The sequence below is a fragment of the Strix uralensis genome, chromosome 20 (assembly GCF_047716275.1).
Source record: "Strix uralensis isolate ZFMK-TIS-50842 chromosome 20, bStrUra1, whole genome shotgun sequence".
In the NCBI taxonomy this organism is placed as follows: Eukaryota; Metazoa; Chordata; class Aves; order Strigiformes; family Strigidae; genus Strix; species Strix uralensis.
In genome coordinates, this window is record NC_133991.1 from 13,249,455 (window position 1) to 13,273,203 (window position 23,749).

At 46.5% G+C, this 23,749-nt stretch overlaps 2 long non-coding RNA genes across 3 annotated transcripts in view; one reads left to right on the forward strand and one right to left on the reverse strand.

Moving 5' to 3' along the window:
* Positions 1–23,749, reverse strand: part of LOC141952753 (uncharacterized) — a 48,409-nt gene that overhangs the window by 6,118 nt on the left and 18,542 nt on the right. The window lies entirely within an intron of this gene.
* On the forward strand, positions 381–6,428 carry LOC141952720 (uncharacterized). Its single transcript, XR_012631713.1, has 3 exons — positions 381–749; positions 5,629–5,713; positions 6,266–6,428. It is a non-coding gene; the product is annotated as an uncharacterized LOC141952720 (long non-coding RNA).

The following is a 23,749-nucleotide window of genomic DNA, read 5'->3' on the forward strand; positions in this document are numbered from 1 at the left end:
GAATGATGGGGAGCCCCGGGAGGCGCTGGGGAGCCTGGGGAAGTGATGGGGAGCCCCGGGGAGCCCCGTCCCCCCGGGGCAGTGTTTCGGGGGGCTGTCGTTGGTCAGCGCCGGGACCCGAGCCGGGAGCTCCGGGCTGTCCCCGCCGAGGCCCGGCAGTGCCCGGGAGCCGCCGGCAGATGGACCCCGCGCTACCGCAGCCCGGCCGGGGCCCTCCCGGCTCGGCCTCCCCGCCCCGGGCGGCCGCGGTCCCGCGGGTTGGCCCTGCAGCCTGCGGGACACCCCCCCCGCCCCAGCAGCAGCAAACCCGGAGTACCCAACCCCCGGCTCTGGGCCGGCAGAGCTCTCTGAAAACACACGTCAGAAACCTGCGGCCTCGCCAGCCGGCGGTAATTAGCCCAGAAGTCTAATGAGAAATAGCAATCAGTATAATAGAATCAAGGTGTTTGTCATCTGCTGTTTCAAAGCCATCATAATGTCAGCACTGTTGCTAATATTATTTCAATTCTGCAAACATTTCCGGACTCGTCTACGATACCGCGCTTCCCTCTCTGCAGCGATACAGGGGGGCAGTTTCTATCTGAGACAGCTGAATCCCACCCGGCATCTGCGAGACAGCGCATCAGTCCTCGCCCTAATGCAAACCCACCAAAAGCTGCGTAAGTCCACAACCCAAATAAAACCAAACCGCCCAAAGCAGGATACGCTGGTGAAACAGCCGAGTGAGAGAGGAGGCTGCGCGGGTTTGGGTGAGTGAAGCTCATCTGCCTGGGCGAGGGCGAGCGGGGCCGAACGGGTCGTGATTTACCCCGCAGGGTATCGGAGAGCTGCTGTTGGAGCGGACGCTGGGTGCTCTCCCCCTGTAACAGAGGGCTGAGCCCCGCTTTTTGTCCTGCCCAGCAGAGCCGGGGCTGCTGCCCTGGGCATGATCTCCGTCCCCGGGTTCCTAACGCCAAGGGCCAGCAGGCGTGTGTGGGGCAGGAGGCCAAGCGTCGCCAGCCGCCATCTCTTCCCAGCACCGAACAATCCCCATCAATAACCCCGCACAAACGTCAGCCCCGGACACAGAGTCAGTAGCCTATTGCATGGGGATCCTGCACCGTCCTGGGGGAGGCTGGCAACAGCCCAGCCCCCTGGCCGGCACCGTGTGATCCTCGGTGCCGAGGGGCCATGGAGCAGGGGGTCACTGCTCCGATGACGGGAGCTGGGGGGTTTAGGTGAGGTTATTACAGCGGTGCTGAACAGCAGCACTTGGGCTTGTTCAGAGCAGCGTTCCTCAGACGTCAGGCTCCTCTCTGGGGAGGCTCTGACCTCTGAGGGACACAGCAACTGCTCGAGAAAAAATGGGAGGAAAAATATTTGCTGCTCCCTGCAAGTTCATTTAAACTGAGGACTCAGCAGAAGAACACTTAATAGATGTTTCTTGCTTTTGATGATTTAACCAAAGCTGACCCAGTGCCAGCTGATAACCAACACATTCTGCCCTGTTTGCTACACTCAGTAAAGATGCAGAATATTAAAAATAAAATGAAGTTGTTAGAGAAATTACACATCTATCATCAGCGTACATGGCTTAAACCCATACAGGAGTGTATTAAGCTTTCAGAGACAAAGTCTCTGCACAATGACAATGCAAACACCCAGTTAAATAACTTATGTGCCAAGACATCATTTTATTTTTAAATGTATCCTACAATATACATGTGTGAAAATAAAATTTTTTGAATGGCACAAGCCAATTCAATTTGACAAAAGTTCCAAGAAAGGATTTTATATAGATTTGTAATAAACATCTGCATGGTTCATAAAAATACAATTTTTCCTTCCTGTCTGTATGTGCTCATGCTCATATTGAACATTTCTATATGGTAATATATGGCCATATTAAAATGGAATGATAGCAAAAGCACATTTTAAGGAACAGCAGCTCTAAAAATCATGTTTTGTGCCTGCGGTAGCATAACACTATTGGACACTATAAAATAAAACCTCAGTAACATAACATAACGTTAGAAAAGACCCCCCCTTTATTTAAATAAAGCACTAAAAAGTAAGGGAGCCCAAAGTTTGTCTGTATTTTAACACAGCTGTTGTCTAGATCTGCTCTGAGAAGGGCCAGAGCAATCAAACTGCCACAATCTAGTTTAGGAGGCAATGTGCCCATAAATTATTCAGCATTCTAAAATCTAAAAATCAATGCTTTACACTGCGTAATCCAGCTTAATGTAACAACCAGAAAACCAATTTATGAGCAGTTTTAGATTAGGTTTTCCCACAAAACCTGAAGAACTGCAATTGCAACACGGCACAAGAGGAAGGAACCTTCGCTCCCCCACGCTGGGCAGATGCAGGGCTGGCAGGGTAGGTGCTGGGCTGACAGCACTCGCCGCGGCCCTGGCACGGCTCCCTCCCAGCCCTCCTCCCCCTCGCAGTATAATTCATAAGGAGCTCCACATAAAATGCTGACATAAGTCTTTTAAAACGTTCCTACTCCCTGAAGTAGTAGTATTGCTGCTGCTCGAGCCCTCACGTACCTCCCTGTCATTTCTAAATCTTAGTGGGGTGAATCACAAAAAGGCAGAAGCAACATACGGTGTCTGCAAACTCCAACCTGCGCGCTCAGTGACAGCCGCGTCACCGCGATCAATGGGAACAGGCTATACATCAGCAGACAAAAATAGCAAATTCATCTGTATTCCCCCCAGTACCCAGCACACTATCAGGGCTTAAATAATTAATACTCTGGCTTATGATGTACGTTTCACCCCAGGATCTCAAAGCACTTTGCAGTGTGTGTGGGGATGGATTTTTATTTTGCTGGAGTAAATAAGGTAGAGAAAGATTAACTGATTGACCAAGGTCATGCTGCGTTAACATTTTATTTCTGCTCTACCATTTAACTGGGTAGCTGCTGTGACCTTGCAAAGCTAGAAGAAGGCTGCATTTTAAAGCTAACAATGTAAAGATAATCTCCCTTAAAGTGTACCATATGTTTGTGGTTAGGCAAAAGAAAAAGCTTCAGAAGAATTGCTGGTCATGCGAGTGTTCACAGTGTCCTCCGGGGTACAATAGCTGGAATTTTCAGTGGAGCCTGAGAGAAGTAGATGCAAAACTCCCCCTCTATTTCAAGGAAAAATGGTTACTGAGCATCCCTGGGCTCTGCTGAAAAAATCAACCCATGGAAGTTTCCCAATTAGAAAAACTGGGGTGATCAGGTGAGAGCATGGAAGGCATGCTGGGCCATTCCCACGGAAGTTTTGATCCAGGAAGCTCAAGATGCCACCACAAAGCCATCAGTCAAATATTTTAGCAACAGACACTGGTCTGCGTGGGGGAAGCCATTTGGGATACAGCTGTTAAAGCCAGGCTGCAACCTAATATGTCAGTAAAAGACAAAATGAGCTAGTAGATTAAAACAAAAAAGGTTTATCACCACAGAGGTACTTAGGCACAAACATGTTCTGCACTGCCTGGCTCTGGGCCCTGGAGATGTGCCCACCGCTCCCGCCGAGCTGTGCCCTCGCCAGCTCCGGCTCCCTTCAGCGCAGCCACGCCAGCCGCTCTCGGCAGGGTCTCCTCAGGGCTCTGTGTGTTTCACCCCATCGGTGCCCACACTGCGTGCCCCAGCCCACACTGCATCCCCCAGTCCACACTGCGTGCCCCAGCCCACACTGCATCCCCCAGCCCACACTGCGTGCCCCAGCCCACACTGCATCCCCCAGTCCACACTGCGTGCCCCAGCCCACACTGCATCCCCCAGCCCACACTGCGTGCCCCAGCCCACACTGCATCCCCCAGTCCACACTGCGTGCCCCAGCCCACACTGCATCCCCCAGCCCACACTGCGTGCCCCAGTCCACACTGCATCCCCCAGCCCACACTGCATCCCCCAGTCCACACTGCATCCCCCAGCCCACACTGCGTGCCCCAGCCCACACTGCATCCCCCAGCCCACACTGCATCCCCCAGTCCACACTGCATCCCCCAGCCCACACTGCATCCCCCAGTCCACACTGCGTGCCCCAGCCCACACTGCATCCCCCAGCCCACACTGCATCCCCCAGTCCACACTGCATCCCCCAGCCCACACTGCATCCCCCAGTCCACACTGCATCCCCCAGTCCACACTGCGTGTCCCAGCCCACACTGCATCCCCCAGTCCACACTGCATCCCCCAGTCCACACTGTGTGTCCCAGCCCACACTGCGTGCCCCAGCCCACACTGCGTGCCCCAGCCCACACTGCATCCCCCAGTCCACACTGCATCCCCCAGCCCACACTGCATCTCCCAGCCCACACTGCATCCCCCAGCCCACACTGCATCCCTCAGCCCACACCGCGGCCCTGGCACAGCAGCTCCTGCCTCCCCCGAACAGCGACGTGCCGGAAGCCTCCGTGCTCCCCCCGCGCTGCCGCCAGAGCCAGCCCCACGCTCCCCAGTGGTTTAGCTAAGCTGACGTCCCCTTGTGAAGCAGACAAACTCAACTTATTGCCAGTGATTTTTCAAGGGGATGAGGATGTGGTAACGTTTGACTGTCTTTTCTTGTGGCCCTAAACTGGGTCTGCAAAGCCACCCCAGCCTAAAACACCAGCCAGGCAGGCTCAGGAGAGAGCAATGGGCTGCAGAAAAGGAGCCACTTGACTTGGCAGGCAAAGAAAACAATCTTTTTTCTCTGCGCAGCTCCCCCAGAAGTGAGTCAGTAGGCCTGACGAACAGAAAACACAAGTTGCCATAGAAACTCGCATGCCTTCCACCAGGAGGAGAAAAAAAAATGTAGGCCAATATTTCTGCTTAGCTGGCTCCTGTGCCTGCTGCGCTCCTCAGCCTGCCGGCATCCCAGGGCTGTGTACCAGCAACTTGCATTTATTTTGCCCCCTGCTGAGAACCGCCCTTGCCCCCACGGCCCGGGGGAGCGGCAGCTCGCAGGGACACACATGCGTGCGCACACGGACACAGGGACAGGCACAGGGACAGGGACATGGCATCAGCTGAGCCATATGGCTGTCGCTGGGTGACTACGAACAAGGACCCCCGTGAGTGCCCCCAGCAACCCTCCAGGGTCCTTGCGTGGCCCTCAGCCCGCCAGCCCGGCAGGGAGCACTGCAAGGAGAGCAGTGGGTTTGAAATGAAATATTTGTGCTGGATTATTCCAGCCCTCTTTGATTTAAATAAACCCCTTTCCTCCAGGCTGTACACTTCTCATCTGTAAGGCAAGGGTGGGAGCGCACGGGGGTCATTACTGTGTGTAAAGCCTCTGCGACACTCCGAGGGACCAACCCAGCTGTACACCCCAGCTGCTGCTCCGTGCTCACACACACGGGTTTTCCATCGAGGCGACCCTGAGAGGCAAGACTAGAACTAAGAATTACCAACCCGATGGCCAAGCCAGTGGCTCTGACAGCTGAAGGGCTGGGAGGAGGCGAAGGAGACGTGCTCTCCTCGTGCGGGCTGTCGCCTGGAAAAAAAACAAGTGTCTTTGCAAAGGCTTTTTACAGTTGAATAGAAATGACCACTGCTGAAGTATCCTGTGGTTTATTTTGTTCCCTGGGTGTATGTTATTGTTGGGTTTTGGGTTTTGATGTACAGGGATAGTTGCTTTACTACTTTTCTTGCTCCTTTTCTTTCAGGTTGCATAAAGGACAAAGGGCCTACTATATATTCAGTGGGCTGTTATCCTTTATCTGGATTATAAATAAAAACAATCTATAAAAGGTAAGAAAATACACTTTCCCCCTATTTTTACCTGTAGTCTTTTGTGACTGCCTTCTAAGGTAAAAAAACAAACCCAAAACCAAACAGAAGAGACAATTGCAAGTGGATTTGGGCACAGCGTGGCGTGCGGCCCGCCCAGTGCAGAAGCCAGGGCGCAGGCTTTGCCCGCTGGCACCGACCACCACTGGCCTCCGCAGCCCGCGACCACCCAGCTGACCTGGTGCCAGGAAAGCGATTGGAGCGATGGAGAGAGCGTTTTCTTCCAGAGCGGGGCATAACACCCTGCCACCAACACACAGAGAGGATGTTTTTCAGTTCAATAGTCTCCAGAAAACATTATGATCAGGTGCCTAATTTAAAAAGCTGCACAATTCTAATGAACTGACTCAGGATCCTGACAGCTGGAGAGATGGGTAGTGGATGGTGACACCTCTTCTCCTGAAAGGTCTTTGGGCTGGGGGGAGGAGGGGAGCACCTTAATCTGTAAGTGATCTATGTCATCTGAGCAGTGATGTGACTCTTGGGTTTAATGTGATTTTCAAATTCCTCCAGGTAAAGACAGCTTAATGTAATTATCTACTGATTGTGACTGAAGAAATATCCACAAAAACCAAATTCCTACAACACAGTTACTTCAAGACATTCTAGCAGGAAAAGTTTTCTTTTTGCTGTAAAGTAATGTGTGAAAAAAGAATAAAGAACTAATGGAACTGTTTTATTCGTTAACAAATAGTCTGCAATGACACAGGCCCTCCTACCACAGTGAGAGCAACGTAAAATGAGGGTTGCATGGATTCGATTCTTGGTGAGGGTGTAACCAAAACCAACCTTCTCACAACGACGCTGGTGTTATTGCCTTGGAAAGAACCCCCTGGTTCTCACTTCCAAAGGTGCTTTGCTCACCCCTGTAACTGATCCAGTATCAGTTCTCACTCCGCTATAAAAATGGTAAAATGAATATTTAAACGTAAAGCCACAAGTCCAGTGCAAACATTGCTGCTAGCACAGCAACTGGCAGCTTTGGTTCGCCCCAACAAGAGATTGCCACAGCCTGACAGTACAAGCACAGGTATAAACTGTGTTTACCCAGGAGACTCTGTCAGCGTAAGCTTCAGTGTAGGTATCACATCACGTACAGCTTCAAAGGCCACTTCCTAGGAGCATAACCACACCTACACAGACCTCCCCAGCTTAAAAACCCGAGCAGTACGTCCCATCCCAGCTGACGTTGCTCTGCTGGCCCAAGCGGGCAGTTGAGGCACGCTTCTGCCCGGCTCCAGAGCTGCCGTCCCTCACACCCCGCACGGCCCCCCCACAGCCACAGCCTGGCCCCAGAGCTCCGCCAGGCACAGGGCACCTGCCTCCACCCGGGCTTCGCTCCTGGACCTGCTCTGGCCCAGGAAAGGCACTTCTCACCCTTCTCCCTCTAGCCTACCACTGTCTGTTTTGGTGCTGTTTGGTTTCCTCTATCTCAAATGGTTGTTTTCTATGACAAGATCTGCCGTTTCAGTGGTACCCACACTAATGCCCCCTGTCTTTTTAACAGTTACTGTAATATAAATAGTAATCAAGATACCTGCTTTGGAAGTGCAAGAGTCAGTAAAACTTACAGATAAAGGTTTAACCAAAGTAGAACAAAATTCAAGAGAAACTTTGCAATGTTTTCACAGGGGAAGTGAGAGTCTAATTCTGTGGCTGCCCCTCTGCTGGATTCCGTATGTGGGACACTTCCCTCTGGGAAGGAGTAAGTAAGATAATGTAGAGTTAAAAAAATAAAAGTCCTAAACTTACTACAAGATAAGAACTTGAGAATATGTTAAAGCCAAACAATAGTTTATAGAGGGAAGTTGTTTAAAAGTGTAAAATGCCAGTATTGAAGAACCAATTTCTTCCAGTCTATATTGTCCCATTAAATAATTTTCAAATGGGAGGTTTGATGAAGTAAGTGCAAAGGCAGTACGAAGGAAAGCATGACACAACGTCAGCAGCTCCAGCGCTGCCTTTCTCCCAGGCTGGGCGTCTGCCAGTTCCCATTCCCCTTTCCCTGGTCACCACAGCAGCTCTCAGTGCCCGAGCTCTGCGCGGGTGCTCTGCGCTGCCCAAAGCCACGCCACCGCGTCGTGTTTGCCCCGGCAACGCCGGCCTCGGCTTCCTGGCAGAGGGCAGCAGCTCGTGGTCCTTCTCAGGCTGCCCCTCACTCCACTCGAGAAGCTGGTTCAGCCAAAGCTGCCCTCTTGCCCGGCCACTACCGCTGATGGGGTAGCGGGAGTCAGCGGAACTCCGTTGGCCTAAGAAAGTCAGCGTTGTGCAGACATCAAACCTGCTCCTGCCAGCAGCGATGCACGGCGGTTTGCTGCCCCAGTTCGTTTCACGGGGCAACTCGCATGTGACTTCAGTCCCTTACATGGAACTTGGCTGAAATCATACTGACACCTCAACCTTAAAAGTGGAGTTTGCCATTTGGAAAGTATCATTAAATCTTTAAAAAAAATATAAAAATGGTGCAGAATTACAACTGAAAAATCCTTCATTCAAAAGGAAAGCAAATCTTTCTCTTCACAGTTCTAAAAAACGAAGGAGGAACATGATCCCTTTGAGAATGCTGGCTCCAGCCGAGCAAGGTGCCTTCAGGTGAAGCACAGGACTATGATCCTGAGGCCAGGGGCAGTGCCAAAGCTGAGTCTGTGCTTACTCACTAAGCTGAAGCAGACCTTGATTATTTTATTGTTTCCCAACACCTTCCAAGAAAAAAAAGTAAGAAGTGAGAGTCCTCTCTCCATCTCAAGCCCTCTGCTTACAAGGTATTACTTCTCACCAAAATAACCTATGAAGTCCACAGATTTAAGTTTGGCTAGAAGATTGGAGTCTTTGTAACAGGAGATGTAGAAAGTAACACTACTCAAGCATACACACTAGGTTTGTGTTTACGTTGAGAGGAGTAGTGTAAAAGAAGAACCACAGAGGAAATTTTCTGTTCAGGAATAAGTAACAGGTAACCAACTTCCCAACATGCTGATTTTAAATGTTACTCTCTGTAGTGAAGTTCCCGGTGTCACCTCATATAGAGAGCTTTACGTGTTGAAAGGAAGAGAGATAATTGGTGAGTGATCAAAGATTTCTGCCTGGTAATTTACAACCATTCTGGGGCAGGATTCCTGTGGAGAGGGAAACCAGACATCAGTAGGATGCTAAATGATAAAAAGCTCCTATGGAGGCAGTTATACATTCACCCAAATCTCCTGTAAAAATGCAGCAATCTAAAACTTATAAACCTGCTCTTCTGTAAATGAGCCCCAGGGTCAGAAATGTGCATCCTTTGTGTACTGCAGAAAGACATTCTAACAAAGATCTTCCATTCCTGTCCACGCTTTTACTGCCAACCAGCCACTGTGTCTCTTTTACAGGCCTGTGTTTGGAGGCTCTATATTCGCCAGCGGTAGGTGACTGACTTTAACAGTATGAGTCGCACGAGTAAAACCACTCGCATACAGAAACCGGTGCAGAATCCTGCCCCCGAGAGCACCATCCCAGGAAGAGCCCTCCCATCCCCAGGCAGATGCTGGCACAGCCACCAGCCTCCACAGGAGCAACCTCGACGAAATATGGATTTGGTGGATTTCGAGAGAATACTCACCGCTGAGGCAAGATTATTTTAGACACAAATTTTAACTTACACTTTCCGTCAGCAGAATTTTGATTTACATTATTTCATAGTTATGTGTCTTTCTAGACGGCTTCATGCCCAACACCCCTGCACACCTTCAAAAAATCAGAACTGGAAAGATCATGTTTCTTCCGTGCACAACTGTGGGAAGCACCGGAAAGTTCTCAGAAAAGGTGAGTTTAATCCAGCAGATACTGATTTCTCACAGCGGCTATTTTTACAACAGCAATAAGATGAATGACGATTGGTGATGAACCTAAACTGTTCACACTGGAAGGACCAGACAAGCACTGCCAAGCTAAGCGTCCCTCACTAGAAGGTGATTTACCCCCCCGCCGTGTTGGCTGAGGCTCCTCTGGCACCGCGCGGAGGGAGAGGAGGGTGCCGCCGGGCAGCTGGTGCTGCTGGCCCTCGACTCGGAGGAGCTCTCCAGGCTCTCAGCAGGCCTGGCCCCGGGGGTTTGCTTTTACATCACGTTTTGCTTGGGACAAGGAGCAATAGTCGGCAGGTTCAGAGCTTTCACTGTGATGGTACGTTTACATCTTTAGGGGAGGGAAAGGAGCAATTCCTGCCATCGCAGAGCGATACGCCTGGGTCACCAGAGTGCTGCCACGTAATTACTAATGAAGCTCCCGCTTTGTTCAGACCAATGTCACAAAGGCACCACCCACAGAACTGATCTCAGCTCACGGCCATGGTGTCACTGCACCAGTCCAGGATGCCCCGGCTGAATGCTGGCCCAGTTATGCTGGGCACGCCCCAACCACCACAGCGGCGTTCGCCAGAGCAGCGTCCACAGGCAGCACAGACCGGGCAGACGAGGGAAGCCTAACTCTCCAGATCCACCACTCCGTGACTTGCCCAGGGTCAGGTAGCTGAGCAGACCCAGAAACCCGGGTTTTCTTGCACTGCCCATCACCTTCCCTGCCAGGCCGTGCCCTTCTGTGTGTCGCCACACCACGCTGGAAGCAGATGTATCCACGTGGTCACATTTACTGTGCTGGATTTAACCACCAGTGTCCTGGATACCAAAATGCCTTTATAACATGAAGAATTAAAAGGAAATGTTTCATAATAATGGAAGGCATGCTGTGCTACTCATTTCAACTCTTTTTAATAACCCTAGATCAATTTTTTTCTCCCACTTTCTCCAGATTTGAAAGCTCAATTAATTGTGAGCTACAACTCTGTCTATCATTTCAACCACATGTGGCAGAGCGATAATTCATGCGAGACAATGGTTAATTTTTGGTATCTTCTGCTGCCTAATGACAGGTGTGCTGTCCTAAATAATTAGCTTTCAAAAAGGGATCCCCTTAACCCTTCTCTAAAACTGGTTAGTGATCTCGGTTTTACTTCATTAAGCTCCTGACAGCTCAATGTCCTCACATCTGTTACTGTTTGGTAGTTTGATTCCAAGAACACAAATCGCTTCAAGAACTGGCAACAAATTCATTCAGGCTCATGATGCAGATCAAAATCCATCTGTTTACTAATCAAAAGCCATATTTTAATCACAGTACAATAGTGGTGTCAGCAATATCGTAACTTAGACTTTCTCTCTGCCCTAAACATGATAGGTAGTACTCTTCATTTAAGCTGCATTTATTTGGATTGGATATTTAAAATGCAGGTGGTCTGATACTGAAGCACTTGCATGCAGGATTTAATCAATCTGCTTGCACTGGACTAGGTCATCAGGCATTTTGTACCTACATAACCTGGAAGTTTGTTGTTTGGCTTTGGGGTTTTTTTAATTCCAGGTAAGACCTTGGCCTGATAAATTATCCCACCATATTCATCATTTAACTATAGCAACGAACTCGACCCTGCACTCTCTTCAGATTGATGGTTATCTCTTCTTCACGCCTGGGATATAAATGGCACTTTCAGGTGCCAGATACACGGGCTTTTCTGACTGTGTGTATAGGCTGTAAAACATGAACATGCTGCAGGTCGTACATGTGTCCTTCCCTGCACAGGAGGCACTGGGCCAGGGTTAAGCCAGATTTCTTGTGAACAAACCGACTCTCGCCTGCAGGTGAAGCTGGAAACTCTGCACTGAGTAAGGCAGAACAGGAAGTGTTCCTGAAGGACTGGACTCTATGCCTGGCAGCTTTTCTGTTCACTAGTGTGATGCAATTTTGTTTGCTCCCAGTGAAGTTTCAGGTCTTGCATTTTAACAGATGCACTCCCATTATAAGAAAAATAACAAAAAAATTTAAGAAATTAAATAGCTGTAGGATACTGGACTGGGCAGTCTAATCCAGCTCAGTATCCAGTTTCTATTACATCAGTCACTTCTAATATGATTCTAAATTGTATCAAGAGAGGAAAACAATATGATGAATCAAATTTTAGCAAAGTTTCCAATGATTTATTTCTATGGAGTAAAATACTTTGCCTCCCCCAAGAACGATAAAGCTGACTAATGCCTGTGAAAGTCTGCCTTTGCTCAGGTGACCCAGGAGGGATTAACAGGAACTGCAGCTTCATCAGATCCCAAAACTTGGGAAACAACCTGTGCTAAATCTGGGCAAACACCGCAAGATCCAGCCTGGGGGAAGTGAGAGAGAATCTCAGATTTCAAGATGTCTGGTTTAGCCTAGGAGGGCTGAAGAGAGACTACGTGGATTATGATTGGGAGGGTCTGGGTAGGTAATAATTTGGATTTGAAACAGGAAGGGTGTTTTGCTGTACAGGCATCACGATATCATATCTCAGCAGACACTACAGACAGTTTTATAGGCTCACAGTAGCTCCAGAAGACTGCCAAAATGAGAAATAATAGTTTGCACTGCGAGAGCTGCGGGCAATCGGGTGGGTAAAGCTCTCATCTTACACCACTGCGACAGCGACTGTGGAACAGGCTGGGGCTGGGTCCTGGCAAAGGAGCAGCTGCACAGGACCCACCCCAGATTCAGAGCATGTGAAAAAAAGTCCTGCCGAGATGGACAACTGCGTGCAAGCGGGCAAGACGGGCGACAGCTTGCGTGGGAAATACGGGCCCACAGAGCGCCTTCGGTGAAGGCTGAGGACTGTGAGGGCCGTCAGCTCTGCCCCTGCTCAGCCCAGGGGGAGGAGAACGCAGACAAACCGCTGAGCATTTCACTGTCTTTGGGATGAGCGATGGATGCGAGTACAATGCAAGACTGTGACTTTTTGGTTCTTCATCTGCACAGAAAAAATAGAAGAGCAGACCACCAAAAGTGACATGGCACATTGGAAGACAGACAGAAGGACAAATGGAAAACTAGTAAGTGAGACTGTAAGGACACTACTGCCTTGCTGCAGCGGCTCTGTGGGAGTCAACTCAGATGAGAGGATTCGCAGGTTTATTTCCAAAATGCAAAACCTGAAGAAGGACTTATATTGCACTGTGTGACAAATCAGCATGCGGCTGTATGTGTCAGCTTCTAATTGCACGGGGCTTTTTGATTGTAAGAGAGCAGGTGAGATGATTGTGGAATTATGCCGTATCGTGTAACTGTGATTTCTCAGCACTGTCAATGGATGGCAAAGGTAGAGTGGTCAGAGGCTATTACAGGATAATCACCTCTTCACATGAGAAAACCTGCAGACATTAGGCAGCATAATTCTCCCTGGAATGCATTCTTCTAGGTGGGCTGCTGCCCTTGCAGCAGCTGAGCTAATGAGGGAGTTAAAAGTTACCCAAGTGGTCCTCTGGAAAGAGCTATGGAAAGGCAAAGGAGAGGGAATAGTTCTAGGCTAAAAGAGAATGAGGTCAAGTAGAAAGTCAGAAGACACTGACAAAATCTTTGTTGATTTTTGGATGCATAAGAAAAATGAAATAAGGATCTGCATTAAGCTTCTCCAGGTTTTTATGTTTGTTTATCACGTCTGCTATCTGGGCCGTTAGCACCTCAGTGTGCTGATGTTCTCCACTGTTGGTGTTTCGGAGAAAACACTGAAGTAGAGGGTGCATAGTTGTGAAATAATATGAGCCTATTCAACAGATATTATGAAGGACTTGGAAAGCGAGGACTAACGAGAGTGCCTGAGCAACCAGACTGTGTAGCAGCAGCAGACACTTGGGCTGCATCTGGATAGTCGATGAGAGGCTGGAGCCGGGCAGACAAAGCTTCTGTGCAGCCCCAGTGGGCCCACAACATGTGGGACACGAGGTCTAGGCTGGGTCCAGCAGTTCAGTGAGCATCTGCTGGGAGGGAAGCTAATCCAGGATTATCACGTACTGTTCAAATGGCACATGCTTTGAGAGCAACAGAACACACTTCTAGCAGGTGCTTTCATGACGAAATTTGCTTTATGCACATATGAGCTGAAAATGTTAAATAGATACGTGTGTGTGTGACAGGCAATGAAAAAGAGCATTTGAAGTTCAGAAAAGAAGTACAATGGTATTTCAATTCATCTGAAAATACTCGCATTTTTCAAATGGTAAATTTGCATTTCTATGTAGAACAAATACACACAGAACTGCCAAGCAGGCTTAACTGAAGATTTAACTGATTCAAAATCAAATTTGCTGATTTCTTGCCCTTGTACTCTAGTTGTGGAGCAGCAGTTGCTCATTGACCTCATATACAAACAGCTCCTCTGCTTCAACTAAGAACGCTTACTCAGGAATAGCTGTTCCTGAAAAAATTCATCCTTATACCCACCAAAAGCACCACCTATAAGCTCTTACAATGTAAGTGAGGTGACCAGAAGCATTCTGCACATGACAATAATCTCATGCCAAAGATACTGGTGGGATTTTTGGTTAAATTCACAACATCTAATTAGACCTACTACCTACTAGAAAATTTAGTCCTGAAGAGGACAGTAAGAATTATGCTTGTCCACAAATGTCCACCATATATAAAATTCTTCATGATTCTTAATAGGGAAAAATGTCAAGTAAGACAGCTGGTATCAAACACTGGGTCATCGGTCCTCTCTTACAAAAAACACCAAATACCGAAAATAATACTTTGAACAAATTTGCTATAAGATTGAGGCAAACTACACCTTCCAGACTTTGCTAGCCAACACTACATAGCTATTATTCCCTTGCATGTAGCATGAATGCATGTATTAGGATGAACTGTATTGTATTGATTGAGCCTATGTTAGAATCAAACTCTATTCTTTCTGAGATAATGTACAAATTGTTGAATAACATTAAATAGCTGCAAGTCAACGCCCCAGTTATTTTCATTTGAATTAAGATAAATTTTGCAGTTAAGGATACATAAGGTTATAAAAGTATAGTTCAAAAAACTCAACAGTTCAATAATTGTCTTAATTACGGGTATGATGTCTGAAAACACTGACTGCTCTATGGTCAAAACCAGGTGAACATATTTGTCAATTTAGATCATGAACCCACAAATTGTGGTGCTGGACAGAGTCCTTCCACAGTCAGTACAGAGCTCTGTAGGTGCAATGAATTGCAGCGTTGAAACCATCAGTGAATTCTTGACCCTATGAAAATCCACAAAGTTTTGACACTAATTATAGATTTCACCCATTATTTTCCTTGATATATGGTAACTCAGTAAGATCCTAGTTTATTCATACCTGAAAAGAAAAGCCTGAGGGATTTTACAAGATGGTTAACCTATGACCACTACATTAAGGCTTCAAAACAAATGTAACTCATTTGCTCAGGGATGACAGATTAATAAATTGTTCCACCTCATTATCCCTGTAATACCTGACGGCATAGCTTAGAGGAAGTCTGGCAAATGACATAAGCCAAAGGTCAGCGCTCCTTTTTCAAAAACAAGATTACAAACCTTAATACAAATATCAATGATTCAGTGGATTCATAAAAAGACAGTAGAAATCCTAGTTTGGGTTCAAACAATACTGATCGATGTAAAAACTGCACATCAGGCTGTAAAGCATGGTGCTAGGCACAAGAAATGGAAATGGGAACTGATACAACTGCGTTTCCGACTTCTGGGTGACTGTGACCCTCGGCGATGTCGGTGCTGGCAGACACCCCCCGTGCTCCGCACCGCGGACCCGACTGAGCTCTGCTGGGGTGAAGGTGCCGCAGCTGGGCTACTCCGGGGCTACCAACAACCATGACAGGGCATCTCCTAATTCCTTTCTCTGGGTTGGAACATCAGTACAAAATGATGGAGAGAATGAACAGTAGATTAGACACAGTCCTGCAATTCCAAAACTGTGAATCAGGACGAAGACTCTCTTGAGTTAAGCTTTAAAATAGTACCTCATTCTAAATGGATAAGCTTTTGGGCTTTGTAGTGTCCCTAGAAATCTCCAAGCCTGGAGGGTTGTATTTGCAAGCTTTTATCAACAACTGCAAAACCAAAAAGAATATTTAGAATAACAAAACACTTGCCCGCGGGAGTTAAGGAAAAGGCGAATATCATGAACGCTGTGATGAAATTACGAGACCTGGAAACTATGAATTACAGCTTTTAATATAAAAAGATGAAACTGGCTACAAACATGCTGAGGTTTACATATCGATTAGTCTTGGCAGAGAAGCTCATAGAAACAGAAGGTAATAGAAAGAAAGGTTGTGGCTCAAAATAATTACTCTATGGTAACAGTCATGCATTTTCTATGCAGGCATGTGTACACTTCAATGAATAATGTGTAGAATAGAGCAGGGCAGAGAAAACTACATAACTAAGCAAAAATACTGGTTTTTTTGAATTGCTTCTACATCTGTGGAAATAAGTGAAGATTTGCTAAACTGTAGAGTGGACAATTTTAAAATTATTGTAAAGACAGCTGAGCACAACAATTTGAATAGCAGCCAGCCACAAGCAGAACCCAGACTTTCATGGCAGTATTACGCATGGAACTATAAGGGCTTTTTGTTTCCAGAGTCACAAACAAAAATCATCAAAACTATCAGGTACTTCCAAGCCTGACAAGTAGCACGAAATAACCTTAAACCAGCCAGAAACAGCAAGTGAGGAATTCCCCCTGTGAAGGGAAACTGTACTGGTGCAGTCGGGTAGAGGTCTGAGATGCTCTGGTGGGTATAAAAAAAGGGGGGACTGTGAAAGAGGAGAGTTTATTTACATAAAAAATCACTGAAAAGTCACTGTCAGGACATAAATCAAAGCTGTTCCTTCTCAGGGCCAGGACGCTGAGGCAGGAGCCTCCCTCTCCTGCAAAGCCAAAGGGAGTGCAGCTGCAGAGAAACGCCTCCTCTCCTCCTGGGCACCTTGGCTTGTTGATTAACCTCGCTCGGGTGACTGCAACGACCTGTTACCAAGTTAGATTCTGTTCTGCTACTACAAAACATACAAAGCAGATAAAAATTTAAAAGTTTCTGTAAATAAAGGTGTCGTGCAGAAACAAACATGTATTCTGTTTGGCAGCAAGTACCTGGTTACCACAGCACCTGGCGTTTTGAAATGTTGATGTTTGTATCTTTCTCTGCTGAATATTTGAAGCAGGAAGAACTGCTCTGGAGCAGGAATTATAGTGGGAAAGGAGCACTATAACCATCAACCTCAGTCACGTTAGAGATTAATTCATAACGTCACTTGCGCTGAAAAATTACTTGTATTTCACCTCTCTTTCTCCAAAGGTCTTTAATTCTTCCTCTGCAAAGGAATGTTATTTCTGCTGTTCAATTACATTTTAACCATTCAATCAGATCAAGCTATATATAAACGTATGGACCCTTGTTTCAGATTCCCTTACTCAGCTTTTACTTCATGAAGAGAAGAGCTGTGTTCCAAGGTCACAACTGATTAATCTTGACCTGTGAACCTTGAAAGTGTAAAGTCTTAATATAAATGTATTACTCTACACAGGAAAGTGAAACCTACTCTGTATCCATGACAAATAATGAACTGAATTTTTCTGACTTTACTCTTTAGTTGCTAATTAAGCACTTAACTACAAGATCTGTTAAGTCTTTGGCCCTCTCTGGATAAATTATGTGCCTATAAAAAGAGTGAAATAATTTGGCCCTTTGAGCAGGCATGATGGAGGTACCTTCTGGTCAGGAATTTTGCAAAACATTTTTTGCTAGACCTTGAGGACGCTCACGGTGGAGCGGCCGTAGGCATGCTTCAGTCTGGTGAAGCACACATTATTCACAAGTGTACGTGTTTAAGGCTTCCAACAGTATTGTGGCAATATTTTATATCCCTATGGATTTTTTAATAAATATTTCTGGTAATGTTTGTCAGAAATTAAGCCACAAGACAGAGGCAAATGAAATAGAGTTATTTTAGAAGAAAAATTTTCACTAAATAGATACTGTAGTCACAAATTCAATTACACAGTAAATAATCTAAATAAACTAAAGTAAACAAAGGTTTGAGGGGAAGAAAATCATGTCTCCTTTTAGTGGCATCACATGAAGTTAAGCTTTTAAAAGAAAACACCTTTGTTTTACATTCATTAATATGTGCCCTGGAATGTGTGTCTCATGCATCTTTGTATAAGAAAGTCTAATCTAAGTAGAGGAGTGAAAGGCTGTGCTGTCAAGATGCCCGCTGTGCTTCCAACGCCCGCTGCAGCTAGGGAAGATGATCAAACACCGGCTGACGTCCCAAGCGCCTTCCGTGCAGCCTCACTCACGCGGGTTTCCACCACGCGACACCGGTGCTGCTGGTGGAGCTCCAGCAGCGTACCGGTGAGGGGAACTGGGCTTCCAGAGTCCGAGAGAGACTGGAAGGGAGGGGAGTGGCGATGCCTCTGCAGCTGTGCCACGAACAGTATGAACAACAAAAGATAACATCTATGTTCAGGTCAGTCTTACAAAGCTGATTTCTCATCATGTGTGCAGTTCACTGGCAGCCTCTTAGAAGAAAATGAAGAATATTCCAAATAGGACTTACATCACCTGGCACTTCTAAGTTAACCAGAAGACAGTAAAGTCAAAACAAATTTACCAGGTGCTTCTTGTAATTGCAACCAGGACTGGAGAGGTCTACAACTGTGACAATGCAATTAGTTGTGCTCAATGGACACCGTGAAATCATTGTCAGAATACATTAGGACAGGCTTACACGGGTGTTTTCAGCAAGTAGATACCATATTTCCTGCAATCTGAGGCCCGATGCAAGTGAAAACAATACATCTATTTTTATCTTTAATCATTCATTTTGAAGTAGACAGGCACATTAGGCACTCCTGTCTAAAATTAGTTCTGTTCATGCTGGAAGCAACCATTTATTCTCTCAAGCTATTTGTATGCTTAATATCAGAAGACATCTGGGAGATGTTACCCTTTTTGTGCAAGGTTTCTCTGAAATATCTTGTTTTGTTCCTAGAACATAGTATTGCTATCGTAATTAACATGCCAAAGCTCTGTGAACTGTACATCATTAAAATCTCCTTTACCTTGCAGACCACTCTGGGAAACAACATACAGAGAAACTAAGCAGTAAGATAAAAGGCTGATGGTTTAGGAAATGCCAGGCTTTGGCCCCACCATTGCATTTGACCATCAGGAAGGGGGCTGCCGCTGGCACGAAGGAGCACTGGGTTATTCTTCACCTGTGGCGTGCCCAGGGCTACGTGGTCAGTCTTCCCAAAGGAGCCCCAGCTGCTGCTTTGGGCCCAAGGCCAGTTATAAATAACACCTCAGCCGCAAATAAAACCTTCCAGCACACACGTACTCTGATCAGATGCTCTAGGGGCACTGGGAAACCCTAACCCTGTTTATGACACTGACTACCAGCTCTACCACTCACGGTTTCTTCATGTAGTTTCCTTTTAACGGTTTTGGAGGACTCATGAGCACATGAAACAATCTTCCCCATTTCAGACCAGTACTGCTGCTGTATTCCCCAGTGCCCAGGCAGCTCTGAGAACAGCCACCAGCTTTGCTTATGTCCAAGGTCCCTACATACTTTGTGAGGCTCCTTCAGAGAGATGAGTGAGATTTTTAAGCCAGGTGTCACTCTGTGTCCAGAGCTGCCCACCACCAGAGGAGACCCCCCAGCAACTCCTCCTCCAGACACCGTGCACTTTCACTGCCACTTCCCGGAAGAACAAGTGGGAAGGCGGCAGGTTTTGGCCATCGCAGAACTCTTGAGGGTGGCATGTTACACATATTGACTATAAACTCCACCTGATCTAAATCCACACAAGCTCATCGCTTCTGGGCGCTCCATGGGAAGCGATTGTTGCTGCTCCTGTGGTTGGGTTGAGCAGCCACTGGATGTCACTGTTAGTCTGAACACATCAACCCAAACAGCATTTGTTTGGCATTAGAAAATTTGTAAAGACAGGATGAATCTGAGCACACTCCATAGCGATGGTATTTTCAGATGCTGAGAGTGTTTGCTCAAGTCTCACATTTCTATCAAGTATATGGTGTAAGAAGTGCCTGATTTAATACTTCTTTTTTTATTCTTTTTTGGTGATTCATTCATGAATCTGATAGCAAGTCATGTGTTCTCGGTTTCGCTCCTCTCCTGACAGGAGGTTCATGTCCTGTGCCATGTGCTGGTTCCCACGCAGCCCCCGGCTCCCCGCAGAGTGCCCCAGGTGAGCCCCAGGGCTGAGAAGCACCTTGCCCGCCCCGCCCCGGGCATGGCCCACTGTCTCCCTCCCATGGACAGCCCACAGAAAGACCTCTCAGAGCTGGCTGCCTCCCAGCGCAGCCTTGAGACCCTCCGCTCCAAATGCGATTCTGTCTGAGCAAAACGTGTCCAGAGGCACAGCCACACAAAATGTCCCAGATCAGGAGCTGTCAAGATACACCGCTGAATTAGGAGAGGAGAAAGGGAGACTTTTATTCTTTATCTCCTAAAACCTCCAAGTATCAAGTATCAAAGTAGAGAAAACTAAGATAAGCTAAACTAATGTTCTTCTTTGTAGGGTTAAAGGCCAGAAGATCTGTTTCTCCAAAGGGTGAGAAAAGCTGCACTGGCAAAGCGGTTGTAGGGTGTTAGCACAACCGGCCAGAATAAGCATGAAACCATTGAACAAGGCGCAAGGGAATGGAGAATCTCAGCCAAGGAGTGTGAATGAAAATGAAAAAAAAAATCCATGAAAAAAAATAAAATCCAACTCTATCAGTTAGATGATGGGAATCACGCAGTCTGTCCTTGCTGGCCCCCAAGCCACGCTGGGCATCCTGGGGCGTGATGGAGGGCGCAGAGCCTGAGCACCCGCAGGGCTGCCAGGAAAGCAGCGGCGGGTTTCAGGGCAGAATGCTGACACCGAGGGAAACACTCCAGTCTGCAAACAATTGCCCCAGATCAGAGGAAAGAGATTTAAAAATCATTTTAGAGAAAGCCTTTACAACAAGTCCTGGCCACTGAAGTTAATGGAAAAATTCACTTTATCTTTAATGGAAACAAAAGCAAGTTCAAATCAGTAACTACCCGCGCCAGGTTCTGTCTCAAAAGCTGTAAACTAGAAATGAGAAGAATGACTGACCTAAATATTCAGAAATTACTTAGTGGCTGTTAGCGAATCTATTTTTGAGTGGTTAACTACAGACTTCTCAAAGAAACTTGATCACCAGAGATAAAACTTTAACAAGACAGCACCTCTTAATGTATTTCAGTTTGAGGCATATAGAACTGCTAATCACCTCAGTGAAAAATTGGGTCAGAGTTATCCCCATCTTCCCCAAAGTACTGTAAAACTAGATTTAAGTGTATATATATTTAAATTAATGTATAATTATATATGTATATATAATTTTGTAGTCTGCTTAGCAGAGATGGCAAAGTACAGTAAGTGCTGAAACCATTTTGGACAGTATTCACCAAAGGAGAACAGTAAAAACACCAACCACAGGGCATGTTTTGCTAAGCCCACCTTCAGCCCTGTTCTCAATAGATAAAAGATCTACATTAATTAGTGATTCAAAAAAGCCCTCCACAATTCTTAATGCACTAGGCAGAGAGAGGGATATTTTGTACCTATTAATTAACAGATATAAGAAGCAATATGGATGTAAACAAACACATTTAGACGTTATTTATGGTTGCACAGATCTGTAAATAAGAAAATAGGGATAAGTAAAGGTGTATTATTTTCCACCAGTATTTCCAAACTGCTTCACTGTATTTCTACCATATGTTCACATGTAAAGTCTTAAATTAAGAAAATCTAAGCACAGCATGCTTTTAGTGGACTACATCCTCCGTAAGCGTAACTCAGCAGGCCGTAAATCACGGCTATTTGTGCTGGCTGGCAGTGCAGCCCTAGATTTGCTGGAAGCATTATCTGTGCTTTCATATTTCTTAAGAAGCAGCCTGTTAAGGTTCCATTTTCAAATGTTTTTCATCAATAATGCCTAAAGGTGGCATGCTCACTAAACAATCTTGCTAGAAACAATACAAGATAAGACATAAAAGACATATTAGATTACCCAGTCCACGTCTCCAAATGCAACAAAATAAATGCAAAAGGCTTTGGGGTTTGTCGCTTGCAGCATGCAACAGCTTTTCCATTACGCTTTGCCTGATCCTTTGCCAGGTTTCTTCAGAAAAACGAGCGCTAGGACGAATGGAAAGAGCTTGTCTGGAGTCACAGTGAGGGAGCTGGGAAGCAGTAGGCTGGTGTCCCACTCCTGACTTGCTCTAACGCCTTACTGGGGCCTTCCTGCCTTGTTCTACCCAACTATCAATACGGACATTTCAGCTTCCTTCTGTGTAAGCCTTATAGATAATAAACAACGATATCAGTGTTATTACATTCATTAACTAAACCCAGGACCCCCCCCAGATGGATTGGGACTTCTAGTGTTGTGTGACATAGCCAAATACACAGAGTTCAGAACCCTAAATCATATAATCATTTAACTATAAATTATAGGACCTGAAGTAACTTCATACTGTAATTTAAATTTTAAATGCTTCCGTAGTGATTGGTGCTGCTCCCCAGCACCTCACCTGCAGGAGGGGGGCTCCCTGGTTCTCACAGCCTGCATTCCATCAGCCCTTCCAACAACGGGGTCTGTTACATGGCCCACCCCAAATACCACAGCTACAATGGGTTTTTTCCACCCAAACTTGTTATATTTTTGCCAAAGTCAATCTCTTCCTCATAACTCAGAATCACCTGGAGGGATTTTCTCCTGTCCTCCCTTGCTCCACAGAAGTTCACTTCTTATCCTTTGGGCAATCTGAGCTGTACTCCTTTCCCTGTTTACCTCCCTCACTCCCTGCTTACCCTGTTAGTGGCTGTACTCCTCCACACCTTCATATTTTTCTTTTTTTTCCTCTCTTCAATGTACTCTCAACTTTCTGGAGCACGACTTTACTTTTACTCCAATCATGCAGCTGAGTGCAGAACTGACAGAAGCCAACAGGAATCGCGGAGGACGTGGGAGTGCTGGCGAGGAAGAGTCACGAGATGGGGCGTTGGACTGCAGGGTCCCAGGGCAGGGCTGTGCCTGCGCATCTCTGCACATGAAGTGTGTGTGTGCCTCCACACGTTACATACACAGGGGTAGGGAGGCTGCTTATTCCCAGCTGTGCTGGGAGGAAGCACTTACTAATAGTTCCCAGATAAGTACTATTAAAATTACGAGGATCACTGCCATTTCAGGAGTGTTGCAGAAATCATTTGATGCTAAGGAAGTATTCTGAAGCTGAGAAGAGCCAGGAAGGCACTACAGTTATAAATAATAGTTTCCTAATTCCTAGTCTGAATATGGTAGTAGTAGCAGCACAACAAACAGCCAGGCTGGAAGAACGTTGTGAAGCAAAACCAACTAGATGAGTTTCATTTTCTTTTGGTGAGGAATTGCTCTGTACAGTTCTCCTACACGAGTCCACAGTGTTGGCTTTGAGCTGCCAGCTCCTCAGGGCAAGGTTTAAATTAAGTCCTCTTCTGCTATGCCTTTTTTTTTTTTTTTTTTTTTTAATCAGGAAACTATTTATATTCATTTCAGGCTTTGTAATCTCCAACCCACTGTTAAAAAATAACAAACAAAAGAATACCTAAAGCTAAATGTTGACTCTAACCCCCCCTTTCCAGCCTCCTATTTAATCAGCCTTGTGGCATATTGGAAAATAGATCATTTAGTTCAACTTCATTATTATGGGTAAAAAAAATCTTACAGTCAGGCTTAAAGCACCGAAATACCTAAAGCCATGTTCTAATCTGTAAAGCGCATGGGTGTAAAACAGGCAGGCGATTCTTCATTTCCTTGGGGCAACCTTGTTCATGGCGACAGGCAGGGGCTTTCTGTGTGTCACCAGGCCCTCGCCGAGCATGCTGCCGGGCACGCGCCGCCGCGCTCACGGCATTAGGATCCGGCTGTGGGCAACGGAACGTCCATCCTGGCAGAGAATGGATGTGTGGCCGTCGTGGGGGCAGCGGAGGGGCTGGTGCAAGGAAATTTGAAATTGCTGGCTACACCCTTAGAAATAGATGGGGCATAATGTGTCAAATGTACACGGTAATTAGCATGAATTTAGTAGTGCTGC